Source organism: Pinus tabuliformis, chromosome 1_2 (genome assembly GCF_031772625.1).
Source record: "Pinus tabuliformis cultivar Carrire ecotype Pingquan chromosome 1_2, CPIR1, whole genome shotgun sequence".
In the NCBI taxonomy this organism is placed as follows: Eukaryota; Viridiplantae; Streptophyta; class Pinopsida; order Pinales; family Pinaceae; genus Pinus; species Pinus tabuliformis.
Genome location: NC_142298.1, coordinates 555,482,806 through 555,493,614, shown reverse-complemented (window position 1 = coordinate 555,493,614; position 10,809 = coordinate 555,482,806).

Here is a 10,809-nt window from a genome sequence, read left to right as displayed (position 1 = left end):
TAAAGAAAGCATATCATAATTAAAGAGCATAGTTGACACAGACAGTCGGCACAGAGCTACTACAAAAGACAGCTGCCAGTCGAAGTAAAGAGCCAGCCTCCAACACAACATAAGTTAGCCGTTTCTATTTTACTTGTATATTATTAGTTAAACCTAGATATTATCTCATAGCTGTTATGAGATATAGGTTGTACATATTTTGTTGTATAAATACCCCCTTCATTAGAGTTTGGAGGGAGTTGGTAGTGTGTGGATTCCTAGACTTTGCAGTAATACTGAATGTTTGGAATAAAGAGTTGTTGGAAATAAAACTGTTGTATGGCCTACTGGATGAAGAATTGAAGTAGAAGACTTGTCACAGAATTCTTGAATCAACCTCTGGACCAATAAGTCCCCTATATCTTATGTTTTACAATTTTCTTGTTTATTATATCCTCTGTGTTTCATAATCTGAATGATAAAGAAAAAGGTTAATTTCAGAATTTGTTTGACTGTACTCTGTTTTTAGTCTTTATTATTCTCTGTGTTTTCTTCAGAATTAGCATAAACAGTGAAATCTTAATTGCTCTTGTTTCCTGATTCTTTCATGTTGATTATTTGTTAAAGAATTCTTAACTACTCCTTATCAATAATCATCCATTTTCCCTCTTTCAATATGTTGAAGGATTCTTAACTGCCCTTCACCTATTTGAGTCCATTCCATCTGTTTCAAGCCTTGATTTGTTCCCTGTTTGACTACCTTGCTCTGTGAAGCCATCCTCTGTTAAGAAACCAAATCCAGAAAGCCATCTTCTTTGACTCCATCATGCCCAATGGACTGAACTTTTCTGTCTTACCTCTTTGTTCTATTGAATCTCACCACCCAAACTCAAACAAAACCCTTGAACTTCATAACTAGCCTAATACCTTTAAAAAACAAAGCTAAATCATAAAGAGAGAGCCCTCTCTGGATACAGATTGGCTAGATTCTGTATCTAAAAGATTGGTCTGTGGTTACCTCGGCATCCTTCCCTTTCTTACAACTTTGGGGAAAACCTGAGTGATAATAGACCCTAATAATAAAAAATGTAGATATGCATAAAAAATTAAGTCTTCAACTAAAAGAAATGTGTCCTCTACTAATTACTCAACACTTCTCCTTGTAGGTATTCTTCATAATGTATTTTACCAATCTATAAGCCTGGTCCCATTTTGGATAATCTAGTAATATTTTAATGTAACTCCCTGTGAATGTGATCAAAGGGTATAACCCTGAAGGTTCTAATCATTTCCATAACTCTAATAGTCCATTGATGTGGTAAATAAGTGTTTAAGGAAGTATAACCTTTCAGCCAATCTATAACAACTTTGAATCCCCTATCACTTATAAGTTCAGATTGATGAAGTGACATAATTAAATTGAATAACATAAATAATTGATTTGTACTATTGTATTACTTGTTAAGTAGTCATATTTATATTACTAGACTAAATTAGTCATTCATGTTAGTCATTTTTAGTTGTATTACTTATTAGCTAGTCATATATTTTAACCTAAGACTAAATTAGTTGTTTATTCTAGTCATTTTTAATTAATCACTTAATATTGCTCATTTTTTGTAGTATTTCACTTGGAAAAGCTACGGTGACTAACTTTTTCAGTCACTTAGTCACTAATTTCATCATTTTCTACTAGTGCTAGTAAAATAATCACCTGTGTTTTTAACACTCTACCTTTTCATCCTTCTTTGTCACTTTTTTGTCTACCATCATTCACATTTGTCATCATCTCTTTGTTCACCACTCAAGATCATCTACACTTCAATCGCACAGGGTTCAAGACCTCTACATCCACAGTCCATCCATAGTTGAAGGATCCATCCTAGTCGTAGTTACGGGTGTCATCGGCAGCTTTATCCATAGTCTAGTTGTTTGTCAATTTAATTGTATTAAATTGTTACATAAATTATCTACCGGAGTTGATAAGCTTGTGAAGTGAAAGTGCACAATATATGCTAGAAACCCTTTTTATTAAATTGGATTATTAATATGAATGATTGAGTTATTGAAAATTCATTTCTAAGATTTATTTTATATTCCTATTTCAAAGTGAAATTAACATTCCTATCTAATGAAATGAAACTAAAGCAAACTTCTTACTTAAAAAATTGAACCATAGTAAAATCACTCTAGTAGAATGAAACTATAAAGAATTCACACTTGCAAAATAAACTTACTCTTGTCAAATGAAATTGAAATAAAATCACACTTGCAAAATGAAATTAAGCAAATTCACACTATCTCATTAAAGAAGCTAAATTGATCTATTTCAACACACATCTAAATTTCTAAAAGTAGAATTATTGTCCTATCAATTCCTACATGAAGCTTAAATGAAATGAAAATTGCACAACTAAGTTCTAAAATGAAACGATAAGAAAATCATTCATGCTCTGCAATTGAATTGTTTTTCAAAGAAAACATTTTAATTGTGAAATTGAAATGCTCTGAAACTATAAAGAAATCATTATTTCTCAAAATGAAATCACTCATAAACCTGTAAAGAAATTATTCAAGCTTTTCTAAAAAGAACTAATTCATAGCTAGAAAAGAAATCACACAATGTTCTGAAATAAATCAATTATGAACTCTATAAAACTACTCAGAAATAAATCACTCATATTTCTATAAATAAAACTATGAATTACTCTGCAATCAATTCAAAATGAAAGACTAATGAATCTACATCAAACGATAAAGGAAAACTATATAAACATCTACATCAAATGATAAAATGGAATTCTTCAAACAACTATAACTAATAACAAAATAAAAACATGAATTTAACTACATCAAATGAAAAAATAAAAACATTAAAACAATTACATTAAAAACACAAAATGCAAAACCTTCATTGTTTGCAAGGGCCCTCCACAAACAGGTGATATTAAAGCTTTACTCCAACAGTTAGTTGCGCATCACGTCTTCAAGCTACTTCTTCATTAAAAAGGAACGAAAAACAGATTTTTTAAAATGTCATAGTAACCGTAAAATTACACCCCTCTTTGTTTCAATGGAGTGTTTATATAGTGATTACAATGTAACTTCAAGGAGATTCATATGGCGAAAGATCAGAATTTAATGGACACCTACTTTCCACAAATTTGATGAAGCATAGTCCATTCCAACCACTGTTTGCTTGATTGGGCATTTATTGACACATGGGTGCAATGGTTTCTCACATAACCTACAAAATAGGGATCCAAAGAACCTGAAATATCTCCCAAATGGTAATGAATTAGGTAAAATCGTACACAGAGAACTTAATTGGGCCCGTTCACAACAAAACCCGTGCTTTTGTTTTTGAGATTCACTTTCATTTTCTCAGAAAATGCGTTTGAAGTTGACTGGTCAAAATTGTTGTGATTTTCCCTTGATCTTTGCCTGGAGGTCCACACGTGCGAGCTGGGTGGAATTTGACCAATACAAATCCATATTGGAGCTTTAGAAACCAAGTCCAAGTGTCGTATTTCATTCTAGAGTGGTGCTACTACCTCAACCATGGAAGTAGCTACGGAAACTTGACAAATATGTAGTAACTTGAACTTGTTAAACTGTCATTAGTAAAAACCGTGCAAAATTCTTCTTAATCTATTTGGAAAACGATGTTAATTAACCACTTAGACATTTAGTGACACATCATGAAGAATTGTGGTGAAAATGGTGGCAAATGAGTGAAATGGTGCAATGGATGGTTGGAAGTAATGGCTTAATGAATGACAAAGACAAGTGAAAATGATGACAAATCAGTGACCCAACATCTCCCCCACACTGAGATCTTTGCATGTCCTCATGCAAATAACAAAACTTGATCAACATATTTGTTCCAGAATGTATCTTTGGGAATGACTTAACTTTCTTACACCATTTCTTAGCAAACTTGAATAGTTGTCTAGTATGCTTTGTCACTTAAATTTGTTGTGCATTCTGCCACTGACCAAGGCATTGACTGACCTATTAGAGTGACAAGAGTGCTTCTTTGTTGCGCTGAATGGTAGATATCATTTCTCAACCTTTCTGCTACATTCTCCATCTTCTAGTTTTGCTAGGCCACTACTCAAAGTTCATCAACCTGTGATTTCACTTCAGAATTTGGAGATTGCTAGAAAATGTCAAATTGTGCAACTTAACACATTTTAACTTGTTCAATGAATAAGCATACAAAAAGAATAGAATTATGGACATATAACTTTGAAGGTTGGATCTTGTAACATTGTTGCTCATGTAACACGTGTATGCACAAATGACAATATTATTTATATGAATGAATGGATGGAGTGGCTTTATGAAGTCAAGAAAAATGATCAAAACCAAGTCAACAAGGTGAAAAAAACAAATGCATTATTCACCCTTGTAGCTTGCTCATCATTTGAAAAACAAGATATTATGAGGTATAATAGGTTTTAATGGGTTATGATAGATTCGGAAAGGCCATACAACATAAGTGAGATATATTTTCAATGTCCATATATTCTATGTTTTGTAGTTTACTTCAAAGAAAAAAATAAAATGTTACATTTTTTTCTTTTGACAAGATCTTTACAAAACTGATCTTTGACGTAAGTGGCCTTGATGTTGTTGATCATCATATTGCTGAAGTTTTTTTATACTTGATATAAGATGTTGGTCTTAATGATGCAGGAGCATGTGACTTAGAGGGAAAACGTCTTCAAACATATTCCAAAAATCCAAAAAAATCTATAGGCAAGGGAGTGGGGTCCTTTAGCCAGCAATTTCCATGCTTTCCTCGTTTAGGATAAGAATAGAATTAAAAATAAATCATTGCTTATGGATAGTTGTAACAAAGCTTTACGCTTTAAATCACTCTATGTAAAAGTATGCTTTTGTAAAGGATAATGGCTGAGAAAGGCTTTGTCTATTGATTATAAATAAAAGGACATGAGGCTCATAGTGAGAATGGTTCTGGAAGTATTATTCTTCGAAGAAACCTCTCTCTATGTATCTATATTGATAGTTCTATCTTAATTGATAATTATATGCGTGTATTAGTTCAAGAGCTTCCTTTTGAGTTTGAATATGGATAAATTGGTCTTATTTTCCCGTGAATGTTTAAGCTGGAGTCTTTAAGATTGTTTTTCCTTCATATCGGCGAGTGCAGGCTCTTTAAATCGTGTCATAGAGTTCTGCAGGAAAACTTTGTTTTACACAGAGAAATCGTGATATTTCCTTAGCCGGAACATAGTTCCGGACCTGAAACTTTATTGGATTTGGTTCATACCCTTATCGGGTCCGAACCGATACCGCAATATCGCAAGTGGAACGGTGAAGGGACCTTTGGAACCGCCGAGTGCCGAAGCACCAACAGTCCGAACTTGGCTTCCACCACGTCCTCGTCCTCATCCTCGTCCGCAAGTGTATCGCATCGCAAGTTCGGAGCGGGGAGCCAAGTCCTTGGAATAGCGGGATCACCGATTGCGATATTTGATATATACATATATATCATCACATCAGAGGAAGGAAGGAGGAAGGGCCATCAAATGTGCCAATAGTGTATATTGCGTATAACGCAATACTTTGAATATAAAAGCACCAATAGTGTTAATTATTCGGAATTAACATAAAGATTGTTTATAGGCCGTGGCAGTGGTTCTAAAGTGCCAATAGTGTATTTTTGTTCCTTTGGAACAAAACCTCCACCGATTGTGTATATTGTGTTATAAACACATTTTCACTTGTTTAAAAGCAACGATAGTGTATTACTGTAATTCCTTTGGAATTACAGTCCCGGTAGAGGATAAGGGCTATGTGTGAGAAATACCACTGATAATAAGGGTTGGGGTGGTTAGAGGAGAATCCATGAGGTTGTCAGTTAACAGTAAATGATTGATACGCCAATACAAACAGAGGGAGAAATTTGGCCTGATATTGAAGAAATTGTAGCCAGATTTGAAAGGTTGTCTATATCGCCTGCACCCAGGCCACCATTAGTGGTATCAGAGCCCCCTTTTGATACTGAATTGAATCTCAAAAGTAGGAGAAGGAAATTTAATATGGCTTTCAGAGTTGGAAGAGGATGAGGACGTGGATGTGGTGGAAGAGGACGGCCTGTTTCAAATGCTGAAGTAATGGAGTGCAACATATGCAAGCTAGATTGGATGCATTAACAACAGGCAGAAATATAGATGAGGGAGATGTTAGTGAACCTGAGGTTGAAGCTGCAGAGGAGGAAGTTGTAGCAGTTACTCCTGAGATGAGGTTCTTTCAGTTAGTATTGAGATACACAGCTAGGCCAAAGACCGAGGTTCCAATATATGAAAGAGGACTGAATCCTAAAGAATTGATAGATTGGATTAATGGTATGGAGACATTCTTCAATTATGAAGAAACAAAAGATGAGAAGAAAGTCAAGTTTGTTGTCACCAAGTTAAAAGGCCATGCAGCGCTTTGGTGGGATGGTGTGCAGGTGGAAAGGAAGAGACTTGGCAAGCAACCAATCAATAATTGGAGCAGAATGGTAGCAAAGCTAAGATGTAAGTTTCTGCCAAGTAATTATCAGCAAACCTTGTTCAGACAGATGCAGAATCTTAGACAGAGGTCTTTGACAATGAAAGAATACACAGAGGAATTCTACAAGGTAAGCATAAGAGCTGGAGAAGCCCAGGACACAGATGAGAAGGTGGCTAGATATGTGAATGGCCTTAGGATGGACATTCAAGATGAAATAAGTCTATTGTCTCCTAAAACACTAGAGGAGGCTTATCAGATAGCACTGAAAGCTGAAGAAAAGCTCATGAGGAAGCAGTCTGCTAGAGGGAGAGGTACTTTCTGAGGAAGGGGAAGTCAAGGTGGTAGAGGAAGATCTACAACACCTAAAGATGAAGCTAGCAGTAGCTCAACCCAACATGCACCCACAAGAGGTGATGCAAGAGGAAGAGGGAGTTTTTCTAGAGGAAGAGGAGTTAGAGGAAGAGGCAGAGAAATAAGATGTTACAGACGTAACAAACTGGGACACAGAGCTTTTGAGTGCCCAGAGAATGTAGAAACAAATAAGAGGAATACCATTGTTTCTCAAGTTGAGGGAGAAGCACCAGTAGCAACAGTGACAAAATAAGAAAATATACCAGAGAGAGGAGAATCTTTGGTAATTAATAAAGTTTTGCTCAAGCCAGCGAAGGAGGTGGTTGAACCATCACAAAGAAAGACTTTATTCAGGAAAGTGTGTAAAGTCCAAGGGAAATGTTTCTAGATGATCATTGATAGTGGCAGCACTGATAATTTGGTCTCTACAGAAGTGGTGGAAAAATTGAAGCTGAAGACAATGAAACATCCAACACCTTACAAGGTGTCATGGTTGCAAAAGGGACATTAACTGTTAGTAAATGAACAGTGTGAAGTGGAATTTCAGGTGGGCAATTATAGAGATAAAATTGTTTTTCATGTGATGCCAATGGATGTGTGTCACATATTTCTTGGAAGACCTTGGCAATATGACAGAGGAGCCATGCATGATGGAAAAATAAACACCTATAAGTTTGGAAAGGATGGTGTCAATCATACGTCGCTGCCTCTGCAAGAAGAAGATGTACTAGGAATGAAGACTGATCCAAAAACTCTATTATTAGGAGGAAAGGAATATTTGAAGCAGATTGAAGAGAATGAGGTAAATTTTACTGTGATTTGCAAACCCAAGGTAATAATGACTTCTACAAAAATTTCTGATTTACCCATTGAAATTCAAGAAATGTTGGAGAATTATTGTGATATTATTGTTGATGATTTTCCAAATGAGTTGCCACCTGTTATCACCCCAAGAAACTCTCCTAGGTTTTATATCAAAGATGCTCGGGAACATTACAAACTCAAGAAAAATGTTGGAAAATGGTGGATGAATGAAAGGAAATGATGCATATTCAAGTCAGATAACCACTTCTACTATGCTTAACCCTAGACATGGGTGAACACCCCCAGACTACAAGGCTTTAGACCACCAATTGCTCACAGTTTTAAAGAAAATGTGATGATGGAGAATACTGATCACACCAGCAGATGCACAGGACCCTGTAATGGCCAGCTACAACCAGTTCAAAGGTCTGAAAATCTATTTCCTAATTCTCAGATAGGATGACAGCTCTTTGGCATTAAAATAACAGAAACCTGCATGCAAATTCAATGATACTAGCTAGATTCTAACATAGAGGTGGGATGACAACCCCTCTAATACTAAACATCAACAACACATGAATAAATGCATAACAGGCACAGCCTGGAACAAAGAAGAAGAAGTGGAAAGTGAGCAATTAACAGCAAAAGAAGCTTGCATTAGCTGAAAATGAAGACCAGAAGCTGCAGGTATCACAGTAGTTACTGTCTCCGAAAGTTGAAGTTTACATCAAAATAACATTCATCAACCCCATTACATTGTTTTTTTTTGGGTATGTATAGAGTTTGATTACAAAAATGTTTGTTGTTCTTAGCGTGGAGGGGTCATAATGGACCACCAATCGCTTTAACTCTCTGATGGAGTTTGAGTGCTATTGCTTTTTGTAGTGGATGAACTTGATCTTCTCGGATGCTCTGTTGTCCTTCCTGAACAGGTGGAGTGAAATATGAAACGAGCTCCATAACTGATAAATGCTTATGATCTGCTCGAGGCATGTCCTTTTCTTTCTCGGCCATAGTGTTTGTTAAATGCGGTTGTTGAGGAGGAAATGCACCTGGATCACTTCTGTTGTGGGCTAGCTGTGCATGTTATGGCTCCAAGACTGCTTAGTCATTAATCTGACCTCTGCTCTGTGGTGGAATGGCTCTTTGGGCCTATGAAATCCCTTTAAAACGTGGATAGTGATTGATTTTTGTTATGAACAGAAAGCACAACAATTCTGAGAATTCCTGCTCCTTTCTGTCCTTTTCGAACTTCAAAAAGTCCATAAACATGATTAATTCCTTTATCGGGTCCGCCCTTCAGGTCGTTGTCGTATGTCGCACTTGGCCTGGTCCCTTTGTTCCCTTTGTTCCTTGAAATACTTAAAAAACACGGGAAATACATGAAAAAGGCCTCCCTCCATACTTCAAATATTTAAAAAAATTTCATTCCAGAAACCCGTTGGGTCCGGGTTTCGTCGCATAGTGCACATATACATGTAAAGGTTGTGCCCCATGGTCTTCGCTGATTTACCTCTGCTGATGCGATCCACTGATCCGATCATCGGTGATCGCTGATCGGCAGTGCCCTGTGCCCTTCCGTAAGTCCTCCTTTGGTTTTTGTCGATAGCGATATAGCGATGCGATGTGGGCCGTTAATCCGCGAGCGCAACCAATGGTCCACATTGCATCGCTGATCGCAATCACAATGCCCCTTCTGTCCATGCCGATACCACCGATTCGCCTCCGCCGATTGCGATTTGCTGATTAGATCTGGGCTGTTGATCGGCTAAATCTAACGGCTACTGTGCATCCATTAAACCTGTGCCTGTGGGTTTTTTCATGGTTTTAGAGTGTTTTTGCCTCCCGATAGTATATTTACGCTCTTCCAAGGGCTCTCCTCTTGTGAAGATTTTGACTTTGAATGACCCTTAAGAGGATTTTGAAGACTTTTGGGGCATACTTGGATCCTTTTGAGCACAACCGAGCAGACCAAGCCTGTCTCTGGCCATAAAAAATCCTCGTTGTATAGCAGAGCTAACACTGGCTCCTTCTGGGGATGAGATCCTCCCTATGAGGTCTCAAGAACTGCAGATCAATGCCTTCATTCCAAAACCAGCTTCAAAAACCTTTCTTAGTATCCATTGGGCATGGAGTCAAATCAAATCTATACGGAAAAGAAAAACTTACAATCATTAAGGCCTGAAAACTTAAAACTTCAAAATCTGCCCATTTGCTGGGCCAGCAAAATTGTTTCTCCTGCTCTCAGCCCCTTCATCATAGAGCTACAAAAAAGGATTGATTTGATCATCTACCTCAAACAATTTATGACATTTGAGCTTCATAGGCAGATATGGATCAAATTTCATCTCCCTTGTACATGCTCTCCTCCTTGGATGTTCTTTATGTGAGCTTTTGTACACTTGCTGAATAACCACTGTTGTTGTGTACTTATCTTTGTCATCTGTGGCCTACACAATAAATATGAATGTTGTACCAATATGTTCATGTGTAGGGGACACAGAAACATTATCTGCTCCTGAACCTTTGTTTGAACAATCCTCATCTAAGGAGGAGCCCCACAACTGTACACCCTCTTCCTCTGTCACCTGACAAGTTGCCATTTTAATATGTGTGGAGGCTAACTGAGCAGGTTTCAGAACATCAAGACTGAGATGATCAGTTTTAGCCTTGAGCATTGAATTTTATTCTGCCTCAGTGTTCAAGGGGCAACTTTGAGGGATTGTCATTTGAGGAGACAGAGAAACATAAGATGATGGGGAGCTTTCCTCTCCCTTCTTGATCATTGTTCTGGGGAAAAAAGCAAGCTGGCTAATTTGCAGATCTGCATAGCCATGCGAATATGAGCTAGCATCGAGCACATATTCTTCAAGGATGAAGGGGCCTTCTGCTGATTGCTGCTGCTGATCAGCTTGTTGTTCTGCAGCTACAACAAGCTCACGAGTAGTGCCTTTGGATATTGCTTTCTCATAAGCAGCCTTTGTTAAGAAAGGGGCACTACCCTTATCTTCCAAACCATGGGCCTCCTCCTCTTCTTCATATTGCTCTTCTTCCGTGACTATATTTTGACAAAGGGTCTTCACCCTTTGATCTCCGTTTGCATCTCTGTTTCTTTGCAAAATCTGCAACTTCTCCTGTGTTTCTCTA